The sequence below is a fragment of the Bos taurus genome, chromosome 10, assembly GCF_002263795.3.
Source record: "Bos taurus isolate L1 Dominette 01449 registration number 42190680 breed Hereford chromosome 10, ARS-UCD2.0, whole genome shotgun sequence".
NCBI classification, from domain to species: Eukaryota; Metazoa; Chordata; class Mammalia; order Artiodactyla; family Bovidae; genus Bos; species Bos taurus.
The window spans coordinates 33,431,783-33,458,906 of NC_037337.1; positions in this window are offsets into that span (position 1 = coordinate 33,431,783).

The window sequence follows — 27,124 nt, forward strand, 5'->3', positions numbered from 1 at the left end:
AAAATAAAGTCTGACACTGTTTCCACTGTTTCCCCATCTATTTGCCACGAAGTGATGGGACCAGATGCCATGATCTTCGTTTTCTGAATGTTGAGTTTTAAGCCAACTTTTTCACTCTCCTCTTTCACCTTCATCAAGAGGCTTTTTAGTTCCTCTTCACTTTCTGCCATAAGGGTGGTGTCATCTGCATATCTGAGGTTATTGATATTTCTCCCAGCAATCTATGCAGCAGGTTAAAAGAGCAAAGTAGATCCAGTGAACCTGTGAAACTATATAAAAAGCAGTCTTCCCTCAATATCCACAAGGAGATTGATTCCAGGAGCTTCCACAAATACCAAAATCCCCAGATGTATCAAACTGGTATTGTCTCTTTGTATCCATTGGTTGAATCTACAAATGCAAAGCTTGAGGATTCTGAGGTTCAACTATAAAATTTTGTAAGTAAAAATCTTGTGATATGCATCTAAGAGATACTTTGTAAAAGAGTTCTTGATTTGTTCACTTTTTTCTTTCTTTTTCATCTTTATACTTCTATGCCATTTTAAATACTTTTCAACTAACAAGTATCTAAAACAAAAAAAAATCTTCAATATTTTTAAGTATATCCTCAAGAAAATTAAGGTCCATATAACTGTTGTTAAGAATACAAATCCTCTGAAATAGTTAAAAATAAAACAACATTTCAGCAATGAACATATATATGTGTCAGATACCATACCAACTGCATTAGCTTTATTTATTTCTCACAACACCTTAAAGTGGGCACTATTCTCTAGATAGGTAAGTCACGGGGCAATAAATAACTTGTCCAGGCTACATGCCGGGCCTAAATTCCATCCAGGTCCATTTGTTTCCAAAGAATATTCTTTACCCATAATGGCTTCCAAATATAATGGAAATAAGGCTAAATTTACAGGATCATTAACTTTGCAAATTCCAAGCTCTAACTTGCTGGCTAATCTGCACTTTTACTAGTGACAGTGACTGATTCATTTTAGGTATTGATATAAACTGTGACCTGAAATTCTGTCACCCCAGAATTACTATCATCTTAAACTGTAACCCTATGGAGGGTAAGGATTGTATATAATAGAAACAGACTTAAACATTTCAGATGATAATTGCAATGCTACTGATATAAGATCCCCTATTAAAAACTGCTTATTAAATTAACAACAAATACAACTTATAATATTTAGTTTATACCACAAATCAACTTTACCAAATTAAGTATAGTCTTTAAGTTGACTGCTTACTTGTCATTCTGTCCTTTTGTCCTATGACAGTTCTTAGAGGATTTTACTGAATTTAAGCAAATATCTTTAGTGAACTTAGTGATTCAGTTAATCTTTATAAACAAAATGGTGGCCAGGAACACTTTTCAAATGGGCACATCTTCTGTGTTTTTAAGAGAGTGCATGCAATGTAGAGGATATAGAGAGAAAATGTCTCAGACAAAAAAGAAAGTTAACATTTACATCTGAAAACTGTCTCCTTGCCATGCAGCTTGACAAGTGATATGGATAATTTTATCCTTTAGTGAGGTTTACAATTTGCAGAACTAGTAGCTCTGTTGATCTCATCAGAACCAAGTGAAAAAGAGTAGACATTACCTAAATATCATGCCTAAGATGGAAATAATCCATATGGCAAATGGATTCCATTTTTTTATCAGGAAATTTTTTTTACTCCGGAGATTCTGCAGGAGCTTGATTGGTTCCTAGGATTCTCTCTTCCGAGAGAGAATTTTTTCTCTATTTGTACAAGTCTTTCCCCATGATAATCACAAACATTCCTTGGGTCATGGCTAGCTGGTTAGAAGGATGGTGGTATAGGCAGTGGTTCTGTGGAGTATATCAGACATTGTGTTAAGTAGGAAATCCGTTTTGTAAATATGTGTCTATGTCCCAAAGAAGAAAGAATTTAGCCCTAAAACTTATACCTTAAAAATCAGATTTTATATATATCATCATCATTACACTTAACATTAAATCTATCTTATAAAAACCATTTAGAAGGTTCATGAGAACAGTGACCCCCAGTATAACTTTTATTGTTTCATTCTGTGTCACATACTCTGGCTCCCACCTTGAGCTGCAAGTCAGGATAGATGCCACGTATCTCAGTACTTTCAATGCACCACTCTTCCACTCAGTGACAGCAACTAACAAGGCTGTAACGTAGTCCAGTTAACCAACAATGGTTTGTGTTTCTCCTAACTGATATTCACAAAAACCTTCTGCATCTTTTTTTTCATCATTAAACAAGACAACTCAGAACATTTTCACATGTGTGAGAGTATGTGCCTACATGCTAGCATCTGCCTACATGCTATTAGGCAAATGTTTTGCCAGCATTTCCCCCCATATTATTTATTAATCTGAGGGTTACCAACTACAGCCTCTCACTTATGTGGTAGAGCCATCCTCATATCCAGTTTCATCCCCAACATTCTAAAACACTGAGGCACAGACAGATTCTACTACGTCCTCACTGGATTCACACCAGTATTTTTCTAGACTGCTCAAGTTCCTGTCTTAAGACATGAGTCGGCCAACTCTCTTAAACCTTCCATCCCTTCACCTTTTAGGACTTTCCCTTCCTTGATCCCTGGACCAGACTCAATGGACATGTGCAATTGCTTGAAAAAAGTGAATGTGTTAATCACTCAGCTGTGTCCAACTCTTATGGACTTTATGGACTATAGCCTCTGACCATGGAATTCTCCAGGTAAGAGTGGGTAGCCCTTCCCTTCTCCAGGGGAATCTTCCTGACTGCAGGATCTACCCTGGAAGTAACCAGATCATTTTTAAAATCAGAAATATTTTCACTATTACTATATTTAAAATTGAGTAAATCAATCAGTGTAAAATCAATGGAAACTTACTGATCACCTAACATCGTGGTTCTCAAATCTGTGAGGGACACAGCAAGGCTGTTGGTTAGTTTCTTGGGACCTACAACCTGGAACTATGCTAACAATATCTACATGTGACTATTTAACACTTGAATGTGTCTGGAACAACCAAGGGGAGTGAATTTTTAATTTCTGTAACTTTAAATTTACATGCCCACATGTAGTTAGTGGCTCCACGTGGGATAGTATAGACATCAATCATTTTCATTAACTCAGTGGCACCCTGGCAAGTTCAGTTCAGAAGATCTAGAATTTAGCTCTAGAATCCATGTTTTTAGAAACTCCACAGGTACTTCTGGAGTAGAACCAGATTTGAGAACCATGGAAATCAGTGGTGGAGAAGCATAAACAGAATTGGAGGAAATTGCAAAGACAACTGAGAACTGTGTCAGAACTCTCTTTGTGCCAAATCCACACAGAAAATTAGTCTATAGTAGCCACATTAAGAGGAGCTAAAGTTTTTAATAAGCAGATCAAAAGAACAGAGAGATCTAAAAATAAGATCAGGAACCAGGGTCTCAACAGGTAAGCTGTTCCAAAGCAGATGAAAGTCAGATGCAAGGACTAGAAAAAGCACAAGATTTAGTGCTAGGTCTGTGAAGTACAGAGCACCAGTGTTACTTGATGCTTTGTTGCAAGACAGGAGCAGCAAGTTGAAGGGTGCATGCAAGGGAAAAGATAGGAAAAAGGAAAAGAGGAGATGTTAAGCGAAATAAAAAGCAGTATAAAAATATAGCAAAGAAAAGACCAGTAACAATGATCTGAGCTGTCACTTAGTAGTATCAAAGTCAACTGCTGCTCTATCTTAGCCTTACAATTTAGCCAGGGAGAATCCCTTGCCATATATGGCATCAACTAAACATCTGTTATTTCATGGATCTGTAATCTTTATATGATTTTCAATATAAAATCTATATTTGAACCCAATAAAAAGTATACATAGTAATAGCAAGTTATTGCTTTTCATAGTCACTGAACATCATAACAAAAGATATGGAAAGTAGTTCTCAAATGTGTCTCTATGTCTATCAGTTTCTAAATTATGTTAAATTCCAGCACCAGGATGAAGTACCAGTGCCTCCACAGTGTGCTTCTATTAGCAAATATAAATGGAAAGCTGCAAAGTGGAAACTGTTCATCTTTTAAGCCACTAAATGTATTGGCCATCTAGCTCATTGTCTAAAACGTTATACATGTTCAAAAGTATTTGATAAATGAGTGAGCGAGTAAATGAATGAATTTCTTCCCAATCATATTAATTAGTGGTTATCAATCAAGAGATATAACCTAGAATCACATGGGAGTTTATTTTTGTTGTTTGGTTGATTGTTTAAAATAGGCACATTTAAGTTTCTCTGAAATTCTCATACACCTTAAAGAGTAGAGGAAGGTGGGAGAAGAATTAGGATTAATAAGGGCAAAATAAATATTTTGAAAAATCTTCCTGGATCATTCTAATATGTTCTCTTCTCCCCATCCCTTATTCTGCTGAGAAGTACAGTTATATGAAGAAACTAAACTGATATGTAGTAGTACTAATAACCACAGTAATAATATTCATAAAATCTGTTTCTACTTACAATTATGCCTGTTTATAGATTTGTCAAAAAAACTTCATCCCACTAGTTATAAAAACCTCCAATAGCAGGATTAACATGAGTATGCTAAGAGTGGTCAAACAAGAAATGGCAAGAGTGAATGTCGACATTCTAGGAATCAGTGAACGGAAATGGACTGGAATGGGTGAATTTAACTCAGATGACCATTATATCTACTACTGCAGGCCGGAATCCCTCAGAAGAAATGGAGTAGCCATCATGGTCAACAAAAGAGTCCGAAGTGCAGTACTTGGATGCAATCTCAAAAATGACAGAATGATCTCTGTTCGTTTCCAAGGCAAACCATTCAGTATCATAGTAATCCAAGTCTATGCCCCAACCAGTAACGCTGAAGAAGCTGAAGTTGAACGGTTCTATGAAGACCTATAAGACCTTTTAGAACTAACACCCAAAAAAGATATCCTTTTCATTATAGGGGACTGGAATGCAAAAGTAGGAAGTCAAGAAACACCTGGAGTAAGAGGCAAATTTGGCCTTGGAATATGGAATGAAGCAGGGCAAAGACTAATAGAGTTTTGCCAAGAAAATGCACTGGTCATAGCAAACACCCTCTTCCAACAACACAAGAGAAGACTCTACACATGGACATCACCAGATGGTCAACACCAAAATCAGATTGATTATATTCTTTGCAGCCAAAGATGGAGAAGCTCTACACAGTCAGCGAAAACAAGACCAGGAGCTGACTGTGGCTCAGATCATGAACTCCTTATTGCCAAATTCAGACTTAAGTTGAAGAAAGTAGGGAAAACCACTAGACCATTCAGGTATGACCTAAATCAAATCCCTTATGATTATACAGTGGAAGTGAGAAATAGATTTAAGGGCCTAGATTTCATAGATAGAGTGCCTGATGAACTATGGAATGAGGTTCGTGACACTGTACAGGAGACAGGGATCAAGACCATCCCCATGGAAAAGAAATGCAAAAAAGCAAAATGGCTGTCTGGGGAGGTCTTACAAATAGCTGTGAAAAGAAGAGAAGCGAAAAGCAAAGGAGAATAGGAACGATATAAACATCTGAATGCAGAGTTCCAATGAATAGCAAGAAGAGATAAGAAAGCCTTCTTCAGTGATCAATGCAAAGAAATAGAGGAAAACAACGGAATGGGAAAGACTAGAGATCTCTTCAAGAAAATCAGAGATACCAAAGGAACATTTCATGCAAAGATGAGCTCGATAAAGGACAGAAGTGGTATGGACCGAACAGAAGCAAAAGATATTAAGAAGAGATGGCAAGAATACACAGAAGAACTGTACAAAAAAGATCTTCACAACCCAGATAATCACAACGGTGTGATCACTCACCTAGAGCCAGACATCCTGGAATGTGAAGTCAAGTGGGCCTTAGAAAGCATCACTACAAACAAAGCTAGTGCAGGTGATAGAATTCCAGTTGAGCTATTTCAAATCCTGAAATATGATGCTGTGAAAGTGCTGCACTCAATATGCCAGCTAATTTGGAAAACTCAGCAGTGGCCACAGGACTGGAAAAGGTCAGTTTTCATTCCAATCCCAAAGAAAGGCAATGCCAAAGAATGCTCAAACTACCGCACAATTGCACTCATCTCACACGCTAGTAAAGTAATGCTCAAAATTCTCCAAGCCAGGCATCAACAATATGTGAACCATGAACTTCCTGATGTTCAAGCTGGTCTTAGAAAAGGCAGAGGAACCAGAGATCAAATTGCCAACATCCGCTGGATCATGGAAAAAGCAAGAGAGTTCCAGAAAAACATCTACTTCTGCTTTTTGACTATGCCAAAGCCTTTGACTGTGTGGATCACAATAAACTGTGGAAAATTCTGAAAGAGATGGGAATACCAGACCACCTGATTTGCCTCTTGAGAAATTTGTATGCAGGTCAGGAAGCAACAGTTAGAACTGGACATGGAACAACAGACTGGTTCCAAATAGGAAAAGGAGTACATCAAGGCATTATATTGTCACCCTGTTTATTTAACTTATATGCAGAGTACATCATGAAAAATGCTGGACTGGAAGAAACACAAGCTGGAATCAAGATTGCCGGGAGAAATATCAATAACCTCAGATATGCAGATGACATCACCCTTATGGCAGAAAGTGAAGAGGAACTCAAAAGCCTCTTGATGAAAGTGAAAGTGCAGAGTGAAAAAGTTGGCTTAAAACTCAACATTCAGAAAACGAAGATCATGGCATCTGGTCCCATCACTTCATGGGAAATAGATGGGGAAACAGTGGAAACAGTGTCAGACTTTATTTTTCTGGGCTCCAAAATCACTGCAGATGGTGACTGCAACCAGGAAATTAAAAGACGCTTACTCCTTAGAAGGAAAGTTATGACCAACCTAGATAGCATATTGAAAAGCAGAGACATTACTTTGCCAACAAAGGTCAATCTAGTCAAGGCTATGGTTTTTCCTGTGGTCATGTATGGATGTGAGAGTTGGACTGTGAAGAAGGCTGAGCGCCGAAGAATTGATGCTTTTGAACTGTGGTGTTGGAGAAGACTCTTGAGAGTCCCTTGGACTGCAAGGAGATCCAACCAGTCCATTCTGAAGGAGATCAGCCCTGGGATTTCTTTGGAAGGAATGATGCTAAAGCTGAAACTCCAGTACTTTGGCCACCTCATGCGAAGAGTTGACTCATTGGAAAAGACTCTGATGCTGGGAGGGATTGGGGGCAGGAGGAGAAGGGGATGACAGAGGATGAGATGGCTGGATGGCATCACTGACTCGATGGACGTGAGTCTGAGTGAACTCCGGGAGTTGGTGATGGACAGGGATGCCTGGCGTGCTGTGATTCATGGCGTCGCAAAGAGTCGGACACGACTGAGCGACTGATCTGATCTGAGTATTTTCAAAGAAACTTGAACTCATAAAGCACAGAAAATGAGGAAATGGAAAATTGGGTTACTGAAAAAAATTCAAGCTAAGGGACTTAAAAAAAGACCTTGAATATTATCATATTTCAACAATAGCATTTTTGCTACTTGTATCATTACTAACAGCTTTTGCTGTTAGTATTATTACTGACTTTCTCCTTCTACTGAAAACATGCTTGAATTAGATGTTGAGAAATAAATTCAAGTCTTCATTCCACCACTGTGGAATATATACAGTTCATCTTTTGGAGTTAAGGCAATAAAATTTTCCACCTAAAAACTAAAATGTTTAGTTCAGTCACCCTCTCTGAACTTCAATTTCCTGATTTATAAAATGGGAATAATTATATACCTGCCTTGTTGTTGCTGTTGTTATTGTTTAGTTGCTAAGTCATGTCTGACTCTTTTGTGACCCCATGGATCCAACCAGGCTCCGCTGTCCATGAGATTTCCCAGGCAAGTATACTGGAATGGGTAGGCATTTCCTTCTCCAAGGGATCTTCCTGATCCAGGGATCAAACCCATGTCTCCTGCGTGAGCAGGCAGATTCTTTACTACTAAGTCGCCAGGGAAGCATAAACCTGCCTGACCTACTGAAGCCCACACTAAGAATCCTCTACCTCAGAGGAAGTCTATCTTGCCTTACAATGCAGCCAGAGAGAATTCGTTGTCGTATATTAGTACTGAATATACTGAAGCCCACACTAAGAACTGAGTCTACTGAAGCCCACACTAAGAATCCTCTTCCTCAGAAGAAGCTCCCTTAGTTATGCTCACAGCCCAAGACTCCACTGATGACGTACCTAAAGTTGTCAGCTATAATCCCAAGTATAACAGCTAGAGATTCCCTAAGTAATTCTTCTCAGTCAAGGAATGTCTTGTCATCTTCTAAGTAAAGCTCCAGTGTCACTGATGATCTTTTCCAAAGGAGCACACACATCGATCTCTGGTGTTTATCCATTACCAGGTGGGTGACAACACAGCTTTATTTCATTTTTCCCCTCTCAAGCTAAAGCATAAACTATCTTTTAATTCTGACACATTTATCCATTCAGGAGACAGTATGAAAAACAGTTGATGATCACCTAGTCATCTATCACCTTGGACTTTTCAGGCCAAAATGGGGTCTCATTTATAAATCAGGGCAATAAAGGTGATTCCAGGTAGATGGGTTAAAAATGGAAAAGCCAAGCTCTTCAACAGTGGAATCTGATGTTCTGCCTTGTACAGGCTAGTCCATAAGCCTCTCTGCACAGGGCAACAGAAGTCCAAGGGAAGTAAAAGAGGTACCACATAACAGCTAAAGTCTAAGCCCATATCTGTCTGAAAGAGAAAGTGTTAGTTGCTCAGTCACATCTGACTCTTTGCAACTCCATGGACTGTAGCTCACCAGGTTCCTCTGTCCATGGGATTCTCCAGGCAAGAATACTGCAGTGGGTAGCCATTCCCTTCTCCAGGAGATCTTCCTGACCCAAGATCAAACCCGAGTCTCCTATATTACAGGCAGATTCTTTACTGTCTGAGCCACCAGGGAATATGTGCTAACAAGTGCCACAATCCAATGTATGTATGGCTCCAAAATGCAGTTATGTGACTGTCTTTTTCTTGGAAAAACAAAAATGATTCTATGCGGGCCCCATTTTTGCTTCCCCTTTAAAAATTCCCATGAACGTCTCTAAATCTGTTCTTTACTACCACAGAACAAAACAGGTAATGGAACTCCAAATTATCTTTATCCTTACCCATTTTGTTGGTAACTTCATCTACAACAAGATCTCCAGAAGGGTCTGGAGAAAAAAAAAAAAAAGGCTTTCAGAGTATGTTCAAAGGGACCCTCATCATTTCAGAGGGTTTCTAATGTGAACAAATTCCACATCTCAGTACCAATAAGAGAATAGAAAGTATGACTTAGAAGTTTGTTTAGAGATCACCAAGGTGGGAAAGAACCCACCTGCCAATGAAAGAGACATAAGAGATGCGGCTTCCATCCCTGGGTCAGCAAGATCTCCTGGAGGATGGCGTGGCAACCCACTCCAGAACTCTTTTCTGGAGAATGCAATGGACAGAGGAGGCTGGCGGGCTACAGTCCATGGGGTCGCGAAGAGTCAGACAGCACATACGCAGCACATACAAGGTCAGTCTTCTAGCAAAGCTATCTACTATTATTTGACTTCCAGTGTCTGAAATTCTTTGACATTTCACTACCATTCAGTGAAAACAAAATTCCCAACCAGTTTAGCAAGTCATAACTTTGATTCCATAACTTTGAAATCTACCCAAAGCTAAAATATAGGTGATCCTTGAACCCTTGTGCAGAAGCTTTTGATGAAATCACAATTAATTTTCTCCCCTGAAGTACACAGTAGTCAGAAGCTGCTTTTTAATCATCACTCTTTCTCTATTTTGTATGAATACCAATGAATTGTGCAGTACTGTTTTAAAAAACATTTAGAAGGAAAACTCATCACCGGTTGCACATTATTTTTTTTATAAATGTCATTCTACATTTATACCGGCAACTGTAGCAATCTATGCAAACCAGATTTGAATGGTTAGCAAAGCAGAGTATTTACAAACACCTTGGATACTTTAGCATTCACACTCTTTCTTCCTGCCACAGTGAATTTGAATTGGATACCACAGCTGCTGTCAGATCCAAACATGGGTGCATCCTTCAGCTGCCGCCCCCTACCAAGAACGCCAGGCAAAATCTGCCCATCTTTCATCCACATCTCCTACCCCGTAGCTCACAATTAGTATTTTCAGTGGAAAAGGAAAAATCAAAGGACACCAGAAGTAAAGCTTCCTCCCCATCACTGATGGACATGAGAGCTGTCAGAGGCCTCAACTAAACAATCCATCCTTACAATGCTGAACCTCTCCTGAACTAGCACTTGTCCCCCTGCAACCACCACCACTATCATTTTGGCTTGCAATATATAATCAACAGAACCCATTGGGAATCACTACATTTCAATGATTAGAACAATATCTATAAACCTTTGTGTGAAGCACTTTCCCCATCAGGCCTATAGCTAAACCTCTAAAGACCAGGATATCACAGTATGACACAGTAGATGGTGTTTAAAAGCTATAAAATAAAACCAAAGCCTGTGTTCTTCTTTCCTCTACTCAGAAATCAAAAAATTATTTGCCTTTACTAGTGAGAGATTAGCACACTGCATTATTCATCCACGTATCTCCTGCACCTATTTTAATCTAAACCTGAGTGTGTTCAGGGAGACTTTTAATAACTTTCTTTTCAGAGCAACTCATTATAACAGAGATTTTAATATCTCTTGTTGCCCATTTTTCTGCTGGTAGCAGGTAGCACTAGAACTGCGTGCACCAAAGTAGGCTTTAATGAAACCTAATGTTCATTCAAATGAATCTCTCATGGCTAAATAGGTAATACTGAAACACAAATATTTTTGTATTTGAAGCAGTTTCTCTAGAGAAAGTCACAGGCAATGGAAGTAATGAGTGACAGTTTCTTAAAGGTTAATATCTTCTTTAATCTATTTCTATAACAGAAAGAGAAAATACTGTATTAGGCATTGGGTATACTTTGGGGATTACAGAAACAATTTAAACTATTATGTATATGTTAAACCATAGGGAAACAAAGAACCCTACACATACATTTTATTTCATAAAAGCAGAAGTGCTTTAAATGTATATTTTATTTTTTATTAAAGCAATGCTTTAGTTGCATGGCAGCATGTATATGTGTGTGCAAAAAAGAAGAGAAATAAAACCGCCCTCAGAACTGGACCAGGAACTGTGATTGTCACATCAGGTAATGAAACCATTAAATGCACAGTATTAAGAAGAGACAAGATGCAATTAGCCAAGAAATTACTCTGATCTCAGTGACATTTTCAAAAAATCATAATACAATATACATCGGAAGATGTGATTGACAGCCTAATCCAGTTTTGATAGGACGTAGTCCACATACTGTGAGTAAAGCAGTGCATGTCCAGATAAAGCTCACAGCTGTGCATCTCTGATATGTCCTTACAGTCTCGTCACCCAGGAAATTCCTCAGGTTTAAAAGATGATGAAAGTATCGACCATTAATGACAGGATCATCTCCTACCCTGAAATAAAATGTACTAATCCCTTTTGCTAGGTCTATGAATTCCTAATATAAATTATATAAACTCTAGTAATTCATCTCTGTTAGCACAGTTGTGTTTGGAAATTGTACAGCAGTCTTTGCCCTATTTGAAATGCTAGATGAAAGCAAGACATGTTCGTTTAAGCTGCAGCATAAAGTAATTTAACAGAAGGGACAGAATAACTTCTGGATAATGAGAACTACAGATGTAAAAGAAGGGAAGTTTAAAAGTTCTAAGGTGGCTTGATGGATTTATGTTTCATCTTAGCAAAGAGGACAGAAATACAAATGTATAATGTTCTAATTAAGCATAGGTCCCTTAACTTTGAATAGCAAAGTAAATGACAGCCAACGACTGTTTGTGACTAACAAATAATTATATATGGAATTAGCAATTATTAATCAAAGACCTTAGAATTTTCAAATAAACAGAGTATTAATGAATATCTAACACAAGATAATCTTCCCCAGTTTTATAATTGTATGTGATTATGTTAATGAAATATTTCAGTGTGTCTACACATATACATTCTGCATTAGATAAGAGACAATGCCTGTTTTGAGAAATCTATGCACAAAAACACAGCGAAAAGAGTACAGAAAGGACCTTTGATCTTTCAAAATCTGCAATTATTCCACGGTAACACAACACTTAAAAAGGAAGTATTGTGTTATCAATGTATGCATAATCTGGTTAATATTACATTAATCATATTTCCTGACTTTTTTAATTTGAATGCTAAATACTACTTTATCTATCAAAGTATTATTCAAGGAGAAGTGCAGACCGACTAAACTTTGCTCTCTGAAACATAACTTGGAAAAAATGGAATGCATACCTCAGGATAAGACTAAATACTAGTCAGATTTGTTCTTTAAACATACTGTAACAGATTTCATCTATGTGGAGAATAATTAAATTATAAAGAAATTTCCATTACTCAAAAGATGTGGATAACTGACTTTAGAAATTCCTTCAGGATAATTGGTAAGTCATATGAATTTCTGCTATAATCATACTTATTTTTAATAATAACCAATACTTATATACTTTATCAGCCTTATCAACCAGACTTCAAATGACTTTGTTCTGTTCTCTAACCTAAAGCTATCTTCAATTGCTAAGATCTGCCATCATTAATATTCTTTAGCAAATTTTTATAGCACCATTTTCCTTGATAGCTAAGAAGTAGACATAATCCAATTATCTATCACTTGGTGAACAGATAAACAAAAGTTAGTATAAAAACAAATACACACACAAACAAAAAACCTTGGTATAGCCATCCGTACAATGGAATACCACTCAGTAATGAAAAAAGGATCAGCTACTGAGAAATACTGCAACATGGATGGATCTCAAAAACATTATATTAAGTGAAAAATCAAGACATTAAAAAAAAATACTTATTATATGAGTCTACTTGTACAAAATGTCCAGAAAAAGAAAATCTATACTAGCTGAAAACAAATTAGAGGTTGCCTGGGGCAAGGGGTGGAAACAGGGATTGATTCCAATGGGTATGAGGTTGTTTTTTGAGGTAATGGAAATGTTTTAAAATTAGGCTTTGGTGCTGGTTACACAACTCTGGAAATTACTAACACTTATTGAATAGTACTCTTAAAATGCCTGAATGTTATGGTATGTAAATTATACCTCAATAAAGCTCTTTTAAAAAGAAAAAAAATTAGTTTTTTTTTTTTAAAGCAAGAACAATTTTAAACAAAATATGAGGGCAGATTATACAGAAGGCCTTTGAAAAACTAACATTACTAACACTTCCTAAAGGTTATTGTTGATGGGAACAATATTAATTTGAAATAACAGTCATTACATTTTAGTCAGCCCACAAGTGTGTGGCCATATGGATGGTTATATTGCCTTGAACAGCTTACTAATAGTTACTATTGCCCTGAAATGCAGTCTCAACTCAAGTAAAACACAGAACAATTTTCAAATAAACTAACAATCAGAGAGCTTATTTGAAAAGGAAAGCAAAGACAGTTGTTTTTCACCAATAGCCTGTTCATCTTGCCATAACGCTCCAGCAGGAATCATTAGCACACATATGCCTCTTCTTCCGTCCATGCAGATTTACCTTCACAAAGCCCACCCCTAACTTCAGAGCTCATATGTCTGCCTGGCAAGCAAGTTGTAGTCAAAAACATTGTCATAAGATCAAACGCAAACAATATAGTAACAATACATAAATTCCCACTACTTTCAGGGTTTAAAGATACCCCACAGGTGTGATGGGTTACATCTGGTTCAAGTTCCTCAAACTTCAGCAGGTTTCAGCAAACTTTAAATTTAAGCCAACCCAGATTTTATGTGGGAAAAGAGGAAGGGGAAATGACCTATTTTATGTTAGTTACTTGAAATGTTTAAATATGTGCAGAGTGGTGTCAGGCTATAAAGTAGAAGCAAATCAACTTTAAAAGTCACATACAAAGTGGGGGTGGGGGCGGTAATGGATTATGCCACTTATGACTCAGTTTTACAAAATACTGCAATTCCACTGCTTTAAATGGCTTTAAATTTATTCAAGATGGGTGGAACCGTGGGTGTTAACATGCTCCGCAACCTGTTAATGTTAAGAAGGTGCCTGTTCTAGAATCATTATTTGCGTTTGAATGTTTAATACATTGGATTTTAAACCTTGTAGTATTTTCTTTGCATTCCAAACTCCAGCATCTTTTAAAATTACCCACAAATTGTGTTCTGTTTACAATTCTTGTGGCAACTTTTGTTGTACTTTGAAATATCAACTTCCATTACTCTTTGCTTTTTTTCCTAGAAAAGCACTTTTAAAGAAAAAACAAAGATTAAACTTCTTAAAGTTGTTATCAAGTTTAAATAGCAAAGAAAAGGAAAAAAAAAACTTTTATGCAGAGACAAGAAAAAATACAGCTATAAAAGGGCATTTAAAAATAAAGTTTCTGTGAAACTCCTGGTAACCACTATTCTCAATTTTTTATCCACTTGTTTGTTTATAAACATTGATCATATGGTAAAGAGAAACACTGAGAATGTACTAATTTTTTTCTTTGTCTTCAGTTTGGAACAAAGTTCCTAGGCACCTTGACAATGAAAGAAAGTATACATAATTTTCCTAAATTTTTATATATGGCATTTTTTTCACTGTGGAAAATCACAATTGTATTTTATGTGTGACTAAGTATGATTGTTTCTTTATTTAAGGTAACTAAAGATCATTGACCTAAATTGTTTTGAATTGCTTTATATTATTCACACTTTAATCCATAAGAGCACAAATCATTGGAGTTTAGACTTTTTCTTAAAATATAATCTTTAGTATATTTTGTGTTATTTAGAGAAATATAGCATAACTTAAAAAGATGATTCTAACTGAAAATGGATCAAAAAGTAAACAAATCTGCTTAAAATTGTGTGGCAAAATTCATACGGATAGAGCTAGCAGTTGAGTATTTTTTAGGAGGTTTTATCAATTTGTCATTTATAGTCCATTTCTGGGCAATCAGCTATACTTTTGGTATTGTATTCTAAAGCAGAAACTGTCTACCGAACTGAGAAGCAACCTCCCAACTTCCCACTTGGGTTGGTATTACCATCTACATAATACGAGGGGTTAAATGGACACAAAGAATAAACTGTTTCAGGGCCATTAACATTTCTAACTTTAAAAATGAGTGCCTTTCTGGTATGTACCGATTATGAAATGCCTTTTGTTAAAAATAAGCAATCTGAGCAAAAACATTGCATGCTTACTCTTGTCATTAGACTTTAACGATTCACCTGACATTTCTCTTTTAACATAAAAAAATCATTTGCAAAAAATACTTCCACAAGCAAAGACCAACTTCTGTTTCTCCCTTTGCCACAAGCAGACCTGGATAGACAAATAAAAATAAATAAAATATAGGAAAACCTTTGGAAATACATTTTAATTTCTAGAATAGTGGGTCAGAGTTGTTACATAGAAGATGGTCATCTTCCTTTCCGTGCCAATCAGAAATAAAGCACACGACATAGTCCTTTCATAAGGGACATTCATCTCACATATGCCACCCAGACCTAGTTTAATCTTTAAGGGAAAAAAATTAATACAGTAGTAAATCACTATTTTAGGAGGAAGGAAGAAAAGAAGAAAGGGGACCCTCCTGCTCCCATGCACTTTGAATCACTACTTAGGTGACCAAAAGTATATCATACCTACTTTCTGGTGTTATCTCTATAGGGGCAAATTTACACACCTAGAGCTTTTAAAAAAAAAAAAAAACCTGCATCTAAAAGCATCATAGAATATAAATTTTAAAAACCTGGAAATTAATTTAAATGCTACTTATCATGTAATTAAGAGAGAGAAGTAATAGGAAAGCTCATAAAAATAGAATTGCTTCTGAATTCTCTGAGCTAGATGATTTTTGTTTTCCCTTTAACACAAATGTTAAAATTTTTTTCTGTCAAAATCCTAAATAGCTTTTTGACAGGTTTGTTATGGTTAATTAATTACTTTCATTTGCACTAAGTTGTATACTTGAAGATGAATAATACAAGATAACAAGGCCAGCCTCTGCAAGGGAGACCTTTGGTGGTCTATGCAGTCTGCTGCCTCATTACAGGACTAGCTATCTGCAGGAAGCCCGACTTTGAAAGGTACAGCACATCCCATAACACCCTCCCCTAACTGAGATGATTGTAGCTTCTTCCGAAAAGTGATGATTAGGAGAGAGAAAAGCAAAACGGAATGCTGTATGAATATTTCATGTAAATGAAAGCAGGCACTTAGCGACATGCATCTTGATTGATGCTAGAGTGCCTCTAAACGTCTTGACATTGAAGGGTTCCGACTCCCCTTCCCTCGATGACTGCTTCAAGAGCTGCAGTTAATAGTGGAATATGGCCATAGTTAGCTGAAGGGCTCTTTATTACTGGCTGATACTAAATAAGACCACAGGCCTCCGGTGAGCATAAGTGAATTCTAGCTAAAAGAGCTTCCGAGGGAACCCTAAATGAGATACGATAGTTATGTTTTATTTGGATCTTTATTTTTTTCCCCTCCCTGGAGCATAATTGTTTATTTCACTGTTAACCCCTCTCAAGAAAAAGCCAAAGGTCTCAAATTGCTCTACAGAAAGAGGCCAAATAAATAAAACTGGTGTGGAATGTACATAGATGCAAATGATCTCCAGCCCATTTTAAGTAAGTAGGAGTAGTAAATAAGAGAAAAACCCTTATCATGGGAGTTTTAGAAATATAATTATTTTAGAGGTAAGTAGCATTTTTCTAAATTTGTACATCAGTCCTTTACCCACCTACCCACCCACCTCCATCTATGCAAGGTTTATCTTCCTATCAAGTAGACTTAAGTTAAGGATAAGAATAATTTCACAATGCAAATTCAGTTCATTTGGGTGAGCTAGAAGCTTTAGAAACACTGCTCTGTGGCAGGAGTATGAGGGGTGACAGTGATAGGTCTGATGATATCATCACAACTCCCTCCCCACAATGTCAGAGACTTGGGTCATTTTCCCCCAGAAAATGCTTGGGTAACTGCCACTTGCTTAGGCCAGGATTTCCACCTCCATTGGCTCTTCACGAACCATCTGTCACTGAAAGGTAAATAAACTCTCCAGGAGCGGTGACCACCAGAGAGTTTTCTTCCCAAGGCTCGCCCAGGACAAAGAGCCCAGAGAGCATCACTGGCAGTGTCTCAGCATGCCAGAAGCCCCCAGCCTCAGATGCCACAGCTCTTCTGCAAGTCATTTAAAGACAGAAAAAACAGCAATGGAGAAAGCTCAGGAAATAACTCAGAAGCTCTGACGTCACTTAGATACTTTCTGTTGCATTTAAAATATTCAATTGATGGGTTACACAAAACCCAATAACCTGTTTTGTACTTTCCCAATATGCCTTTTCTTCTGACTGCCACTCTGTAAGTCCCAAGCCTCCTTTAAGAGGAAATGTAATATTTCACACACAGAGAGTATACACCTCTGAGATGTACAGAAATACATGCATATGGATTTAAGAATGGAAAACTCGATATGCTTTTGAGTCTGCTCAGATCTGCGTCCCTGGATCACAGAACTGAAAAAGACTTTTCAAGACCACTTAGCCCAGTCTCCTGATCAAAAGAGGCAAAGACAGGGACTTGCCAAAAATCACATACTTACGGAACAGCACAGCCTGTGCTAGGTTTTAGATCTCATGAGTCTCCATTTTTTTTTAACGTCACCAAAATTATTTTATCATTAATGTATCACTCGTGCTTGAATTTACATGGTGTCTTTCTTTCAAAAACCCAATTGATAATAATTTATCTTTTGTCTTATCATATTCTAGACTCTTTTATACTTAAACATTAATCCATGGGTAGTGATTTCATTACAGAATAATAATACATCACATATATTTATACAGGTTTGCAAAGCACTTTTGCATTAGTTATCCAATTTAGCCCATCCAGAAGTCTTGGAAAGCAGTTATTTCCTCTGCTTTCAAGAAGTCATTAAGACTGAGTTCCCTGTCTTATCTAACGGAGACTGTAAATAGAGCAGAGTCTTATACGCACATCTTCTGGTTCCAAGATCATTGCTCATTATCCTTCATCCTTCATTATTATTATTTAATAAATATTTATTCAGCATCTACTATGTAACAGGCTTCTGATTCAATCCTGGGATCATCTATTACAACTTAGAGACTGTTTCATATGTGCCTGACGTTAGAATACAGTCTTCCCATATTTGTCCATCAAGTTTTGTCTAATACCCAGCTAGAGATAGGTGGTTGAAGAGGTGACCTTATGCTCACTTAATTTTTATCTACTGTGTTACCTCTGCTTTTCACAGAAGCCCTGTATGGTACACATATGACTTTGAAGTGAGGTCTTTATGTAATACTTTATGTACAAGGATGCACTGACTTTTCAAATGGCATTAGTTACTATAAGACAGAACAAAGAAATCTGCAGTCCTGTCGGCTTTTAGTGAGTTACAAAGCCTGACAGCAACACATGCAGCTTTAAGGGCCATAGGCAGCAGGCATGAAAAAAGCTGCACACAGCGTTTGGAAAATGACAAGCTGTGGATCCCGCATACCATTACTATTATTATTAAAATTAAACAGGGATTTAATCTAACATTCTATGGGCAGTTATGCGACTGACTTTAACGATTGTAAACTGAGGCATACATTGTACTGCACTGAACCTAATGCTTTAATTAAGCTTCGATGCAGCCAGTGACGATGGCCAGGGCGCACACAGGGGCTGCAAGCTGCAGGCCATTCTCCGTCTGCTGGAGCACAGTTTCTAGGAGCAGCAGCCACTGATGTCACAGTTAGATATTTATGAAAGAGATGCTCTGAATTTTATCACAGTGGTATAGATCAATTTTCAGGACAGAGTCCTTAACAGTATATTCGGAGGCTAGGTACAAAACCAATTTTATCTGCTTCAGTGATGTGTGAACTGTATGAGGAAAGACATCTCCCAACTCTCTGATAGCTTATCTTCCCTGGTGACCATTTATGCAAGCTCTTGTAAATATACATATTTTACAAGGGAAGGGAGGGGGAGAGGAATGCTCTCTCAACTCTCCTTTGAGATGACCTTGAAGTAGGAGCATTTGAATCTTCCAGGAAATTAGCAGCCAAGTATATTTCAATAATGATGGGTGGGTGGGAAGTGCCACTCAGGGAATTGGCAATACCCTGGGTTGTGGGTGCTTGACCAGGATGTCTTTCCCACCGAGGCTTTTTCTTCAAGGAGACAGAGAAAAGCAGAGCTGCTTGGACCCATAAGTCGAGTCCTTCCCCCTATACTGGAGGGTTTAGCCTATAAAGAGGGTATTACAAAGAAAGTAGCAATGAAACTGATGTTGATTTGGTATTTTTTCAGGCATGTGACTCTAATGAACACTGAAAGAGAAGTGAAAAAGCCCTTCCAGCAAGTGTACAGGTAATCAGTTGTTCTCTCAAAAAAGCAAAATAATAGCTATGAAAATTAACCTTTGCTTTGGTTGTTACACCAAGACAATGGAGTCCACATGTAAGCCAGAGGATGGAAGCCTGTTTCCTGTTTTCTGTTTTCAGGCTGTCTGTATATAGGATGTCACTTTAAATCTTACACTGTGCTTTTCAGCTGTCTCCCTTCTCCACTTTTCCATTCACATCTGAAGAGTGACTCCTCTCCTACCTCCAACACTTGGGCTCAGATATCTAGTGGACAGATTTTTATACACATTGCCAGATACCTTCAAATAAGTACCTCTTTACTAGACCAGGGGCACACAAATTTTTCTATAAAGGGCCAGATAATAAATAATTGAGTCCTTAAGGGCCATGTGGTCTCTGTCATTACTATTCAACTCAGTCATCATAGCATGAAAGTGGCCAGAGACTATACATAAATATATTAATGTAGCTGTGTTTCAATAAAACTTTATTTATGGACACTGAAAAATGAATTTCATGCAATTATTGTATTTCAAAACATATTATTATCATTATTATTTTCAACCACTTAACATGTTTGAAAACCATTCTTAGTTTGCAAGTCATACAAAAAATGTCAGCAGGTAGAATTTGGACCATAGTCTATAATCTGGCAACCCTTAACCTAAAGAAAGCATAGTCAGAATTACATAAGCTACCATCCTTAGACTATTAAAGATATTTTATGTGGGCATTTTCTTTAAAGCACATGCACCATTTTACAGCTATCAGCTAATATAACTTTTTACTGTTGTTTTTTGTTCAGTTGCTGAGTTGTATCGGACTCTGTGACCCCATGGACAATAGCAGGCCAGGCACCTCTGTCCTCCACTATTAAATCTAAATTTTAAAACACTGTTAAGAGGCAAATAATGGTCAAAGCATACATCCACCTGGCTTGTGGTAGAAGGCTGCTGTGTGAAACCCCAGGCCCAAAGATAATTAAGTGAGGTGACCTAAGGCAAAAGAAGCAAAAGCAAAAATAAATAAATGGGACCTAATCAAACTTAAAAACTTTAGCAGAGCAAAAGAAAACCACTGACAAAACAAAAAAGACAACCTACTGAATGGGAGAAGATATTTGCAAATACTATGCCAAGTCAGGGGTTAATATCCAAACTATATAAACAGCTCGTACAACATGATACCAACGTGCTTAGTCATTCAGTCGTGTCCAACTCTTGGCAACCCTGTAATTACAGAAACTAAAATCTTCCAGTAATGCAGGAGACTCAGTTTCAATCCCTGGGTTGGGAAGATTCCCCTGGAGAAGGAAATGGCAACCCACTCCAGTATTCTTGCCTGGAAAATCCTATGGACACAGGATCCTGGTGGGCTACAATCCATGGGGTCACAAAGAGTTGGACACAACTTAGCAACTAAACAATAACAAAATCTTGCTTACTTTGGAATTCTAACTCTATAATTACAGTCACTAAAATGTCCCTGCAATGTAGGAGACATGGGTTCAATCCCTACTTCAGGAAGATCACCTGGACAAGGAAATGGAAACCCATTCCAGTATTCTTGCCTGGGAAATTCCATGGAGTCTGGTGTGCTACCGTCCATGGAGTTGCAAAGTCAGACACAACTTAGTGACTAAACAACAACAAAACCTTGTTTTCTTTGGAATCATAACTCTATAATTACAGTCACTAAAATCTGTCTGCACTGCAGGAGTCGTGGGTTCTATTCCTGGCTCAGGAAGATCCCCTGGAGAAGGAAATGGCAACCCACTCCAGTATTCTTGCCTGGAAAATCCCATGGACAGAGGAGCCTGGTGGTCTACAGTCCATAGGATGGCAAAGAGTTGGATATAATTTAGCAACTAAACAACAACAACAACATATTTGATTAACAATGTTTTGTTAGTTTCAGGTGTACAACAAAGTGATTCATTCTTTTTTAAATTCTTTTCCCAACTAGTTTGTTACAGAATATTGAGCAGCATTCCCTGGTCCTTGTTGGTTATCCATTTATATATAGAAGTATGCACATGTCAATCCCCAAATCCCTAACTATTCCTTCCCTTCCCCTTCCCCTCTGGTACCTATAAATTTGTCTTTAAGTCTGTGAGTCTGCACAGACTTAAATAAGTTCATTTGTATCATTTTTGTTTTTTAGATTCAGCATATAAGGGATATCATACAATATTTATCTTTGTCTGACTCCTTCACTCAGTATGACAATCTCTAAGTCCGTCTATGTTGTTGCAAATGCATTATTTCGTTCTTTTTAATGGCTGAGTAATATTCCATTGCATTCATTAGATACCTATCACATCTTCTTTATCGGACACTTAGGTTGCTTCCACGTCTTGGCTACTGTAAATAGCACTGCAATGAATATTGGAATGCATGTATCCTTTTGAACCATGTTTTTCTGTGCACGTATGCCCAGGAGTGGGATTGCTGTATCATATGGTAGCTCTATTTTTAGTTTTTTTTTTTTTGAGGAACCTTCATACTGTTCTCAGGGGCTTCCCAGGTGACAATAATGGTAAATAATCCACCTGCAATGGAGGAGACACAAGAGATGCAGGTTCCTTCCCTGGGTCAGGAAGATCCCCTGGAGGAGGGCATACCAACCCACTCCAGTATTTTTGTCTGTAGAATCCCATGGACAGAGGAGCATAGGGTCCTACAGTCTGGCTACAGTCCATAGGGTCACAAAGAGTTGGACACGGATGAAGTGATTTAGCACATATTGTTCTCCATAGTGGCTGCACCAATTTACACTCCCACCAACAGTGTAGGAGGTTTCCCTTATCTACACACCCCCTCCAGCATTTACTGTTTGTGAATTTTTTGATGATGGCCATTCTGTCTGGTGTAAGATGATATTTCATTCTAGTTTTGGTTTGCATTTCTCTATTAGCGATGTTGAACATCTTTTCATGTGCCTCTTGACCACCTGTATGTCTTCTTTGGAGAAATGTCTATTTAGCTTTTCTGCCCATTTTTAGACTATTTCAGGGCTTCCCTAGTGGCTTTCCCTGGTAAAGAATTCACCTGCAATGCAGGAGACCTGCGTTCAATCCCTGGGTTGGGAAGATCCCTTGAAGGAGGGCATGGCAATCCACTCCAGTACTCTTGCCTGGAGAATCTCCATGGATTCCCAAGAAAACAAGTTTATATACCAACTATAATCAACAATAATCCAATATAAAATAAAAAGTTAAAAAATGAATAAATACAAAAATATATTTAATGCATGGATTTTTGTGAGCAAAAGATAACACAGATAAAGCTGGGCTCTCAAGAAATGCTCAGTCTTCATACCCATTTCCTTTTCCAAGATATCCTCAGAAAACAAAGTGAAGGCCACTGTAAAGTGATGAGCTAGCATCCTTGTTTTTTTTTGTTTTTTTGTTTTTCAGATTCATGACTCTGCAATTCCACACTCACCTGCTACAGTTTTTTGAGAGGACATTTCTCCCATTTATTCCTATACAGTCCATAGAAGGAAGCTGATGCTAACTCAACTTTACTTCTTTCATCCAGGTTCATTCCCAGGACTTAAAAAAAAAAGAGTTTCCAAATGCAACACATTTTCTTTCATGAGTTCATTTGTCATATCACCTTGGTGGTGCCAATTCCAGGATTAAATCGCCTGTTCACAAGCGGGCATCATTATAGTTTCAATGGTAATGGCATTTTCAGCTCTATAGAAAGCCAGTAAATTGTGATTCCTCAACTGACCAATTTGAATAATGAGAAGAATCTCCATTCTGGGCAGGAACCTGAAACAGTCTATGACACCATGGATTATTTCACATGAATGCTGGATGCAATTGCTCTTTCCATTACTTGCTTCAGTCCACCCAGACCCTGTTCTCAGCCCTGAGAACAGGAAAATCAGCAAGCTGGTCCCTGTCCTCACTGCTTCTCAGCCTAGTGGTAGGGACAGATGCACTTGGAGACAACAGCACTAGTGATAAGGGTGTGTGAACGCCTGGAAGGGCTGTGCAACACTGGCTGACTGCAAGAGTCAGGGAGAACTTCACCAAGGGGAGTAAACTTGGGTCTCCGCTGTAAAAGATGGCGTGTGCCAAGGATGGATAACATCCCACACAGAACAAACAGAGAAGGCCAGGTAAAGAATTCTCCAGAGCAGCAAGTCTCCAGATACCTATCAAGCTGAGGTTAGCACACTCTCTTGCAGGCCACTGAACCTCATTAAATCCTCCATTTCAGAATTAATTACACGACACTCCTTTTTTGCCTCCCCACTAAGCTGTAATAGACTCCGCAGAGGCAACATGTATTGATCTAATGAAAAGAAGATAATCAAATATTTACTTCAAAGATGAACAAAAATGTAGAACGTGATCAATTTTAACCTTAAACGTACTGCCAAAAAAAAGTTACAGAGACCAATAATTTAAAACCAATAAAGTTTACTTATAAATATTTGTGAGTTCTGCCATAAGAATTAGTTTAAAAGGCATACATTAAATGATGATTCAATGTGTGTGATGCGAGTGAATGAATCAAAAACATTAGATGAAAACCTATTCAGGCCTTTTCAAATATTAGTCCATATCAAAATAACTAAAGTTACAAGATCTGACACCTTAAGAGGAAATCTGGAATTCTGTCCTGAGTAGAAGAAACCTTCCCTCTCTCCCTGCCCAATTCAGCTTCATGCATTCAGAGCCTCCAGCAATACCAGCCCCACTGGCAGGTGACATCTGGATCGGGCCCGCTGATCCAAAGTCAAAGTGAAAGTCGCCCAGTCGTGTCCAACTCTTTGCAACCCCATGGACTATACAATCCATGGAATTCTCTCAGGCCAGAACACTGGAGTGGGGAGCCTTTCCCTTCTCCAGGGGATCTTCCCAACCCAGGGATCGAACCCAGGTCTCCCACATGGCAGGCGGATTCTTTACCATCTGAGCCACAAGGGAAGCCCAAGAATACTAGAGTGGGCAACCTATCCCTTCTCCAGCAGATCTTCCCAACCCAGGAATCAAACTAGGGTCTTCTGCATTACTGGCAGACTCTTTACCAACTGAGCTATCAGGGAAGCCCGCTGATCCAAAGCAGATGTGAATCTTAGTTGAGGTAAATCTGTTGAGCTGCTGCTAACTCCTTGCATGGTGTATCATTCATGACCAGACTTCTACTCAGAGGTCTGAGCTCATGATTGGGATTATATTATATTTTTGCTTAGCTAAAAACTTGACATCATACTTAGACCTCTCTAAAAGCCAGGCTATGTCTCTAAAACCCCCAACTACACAAAAACTATGGTTCTAGACTAAGCTGTACGGAACACTCGAAATAGCAGTGATGACAGACAGCCTCCCATCTCCTTATCTTCTTTATCAAGAGCCCTTTCCTGCTTCACTACACCAATTACTTTATTTCATTCTTGTCTACATCAGACAGCCAAGATGGGCAAGTATTTGCCTCTCCACTGCCGCAGACACTGACATTTGGATTCCTGGCTCCAGAGGTTTGGGTCAGAACCATCTCAACATTCCGCTACCCGCATCTGAATCTCAGGACTCTCCTTGCCTAGAGGCAGAACTCAGTGAAGCCAGCCCATGGCAGAACACTTATAGGTGTGTTGTTTTCCACTGAAGATCTGTTGAAAAATTCAGGAGATGGATGATGGTGAGAGTTGTACAACGTGAATGTACTTAGTGCCACTGAAATGTCCAGTTAAATACAGTTAAAAGATTAAATTTTATATTATGTGACTTTTACCACAACAACAACAAGAAATTTTTTTAACCCACAAAGTATCCAAAGGTGTTTTTAAAAAATAATGGAAGTGACAATTTCTGCTGATGCAAGTTATGTCTCAAACCTCTATAAACTAGCAGTGAATACTGCCTCATTGTGAGACTGAGATTCAGGTTCAGAATTTATTAAATTATTGACTTTACAGTACAAGTCTTCACTAAACTTTTGCACCATGCATAACTTAAAGGCATAGCAAAGTTACTTCTATTTCCATCCTTATTTTTAAGGTATGGTATCTTTTTATCTCATTTTGCATGTTCATTTCCCCATTCTTTTAGCAAAATCTATGTAGCAATCAGGTGAATAGTAAGTACATGAAAGAAAATAACCCTAAAATAAACTCTAGGGAATATATCTTCACATGTAAAGAGAAAATAGGTTTTAATATCAAGACATTTTTAGTATTCTAGAGTGAAAAGTCTGAGTTTAATAGATAATTGTTTTCTTCTTTGAAGCATAATTCACATTTATCAGCTTAGAGATTCCTTTCATTACGAACGATCATAACCCCCAAACCCAGCCAACCTTTTATGTACATTTAACAATTGTTCTCATTTTAGAAATCAAAATAGGTTCATTAAAATTATAAGAGCTTTTCTAATCTTAAGAGCTGAGGTTTAAGAAAAAACCTTTAGTGTGTTGAGATTGTCACTTACTTTTTATACCCAATTTTCTGTCTTCACTAGTTAGACAATTAACCAGTATTCAAGTTTGTGAAATACTGAGAAGCATGAAATTTACATAAATAAAATAAATTAACACAGTTAAACAATACAATATTGCCTCCTGACATCTCCATTTTCAGATGTCATCAACAAATAATCAAGATACCAAGTCAGGGTAGGCATTGTTCCTAAATAATTGCTTAGATTATCATAGATTCACTAATCATTACAATATTATTCAGAAATTTGTTTTTAATCCAGTGAACATATTGCTAATGACTGAAACATCTAACAGCATCATCTTTTCTAACAGCAGCAAAATGCCAGGGAATTGATTTTAATTAGGTTTTAGAAAAAGAATTATGTGGAATTCAAATATGTCATTCAATTTGTATGTCAAGGAGACTCTCAAGAAGGATTATGTGGTTAACCGGACTTTGCGATAAAGGGAGGTCTGTGTTTGGAATCCTTCAGTTCATTTTGAAAGCTCTTCTATACACACACGTACTGCTGCTGCATGTCTTAGCCCTTCTGCATTTTCCAACAGGTTGCTTTCTCTCCTCCTCCCACAGCAGTAACCACCAAGGCAGATCATTGCAATGGTTCAGTATCAAGAAAAGTAATCACATTCCCATATCTTTTTTTTTTTTTTAACGTAACCACAAAGGGCTCAGGCTTTCATTTAGTAAGGCAGTACAGAATTTTGAATCAAGAATTTATTTAATGTAGTTTAGATTAAACAAAGCCTTCCAAGCAGGTAGAATAGAAGGGAGACCAGGAAAATGCCACTATCATTAAAAATGAACTATTTTGAGATGGCTAAATGGGGGAAGGGGTGTACAATTAGTTATGTCCTCATCCTGTAAAATTCTAGCAGCCCACAAACCTGATTACTTTAGATGATACTTCTGGAGATGTCAACAGTATTGTTTCTTGTTCACTCTAGGTATCTTTGCTGCATCGGGACCTATAAGGCGGGTAAGACCCATTCAGTAAGATCCATTAAAGCTCTCTGGGCTTCTCGAAGGAAAATTTCCTAAATCAACAATACATCAAAGGATGAATAAAACATGTTATAAATGTTTTCAATTACTCTTCTGAAAACCAATTCCACCTTCATAAATATATTCTACTAAACAAACTAACAAAATGACAAAAAACCTGTAAAGAAATTTTAACCCCAGTCAGAGATTTGAGCTC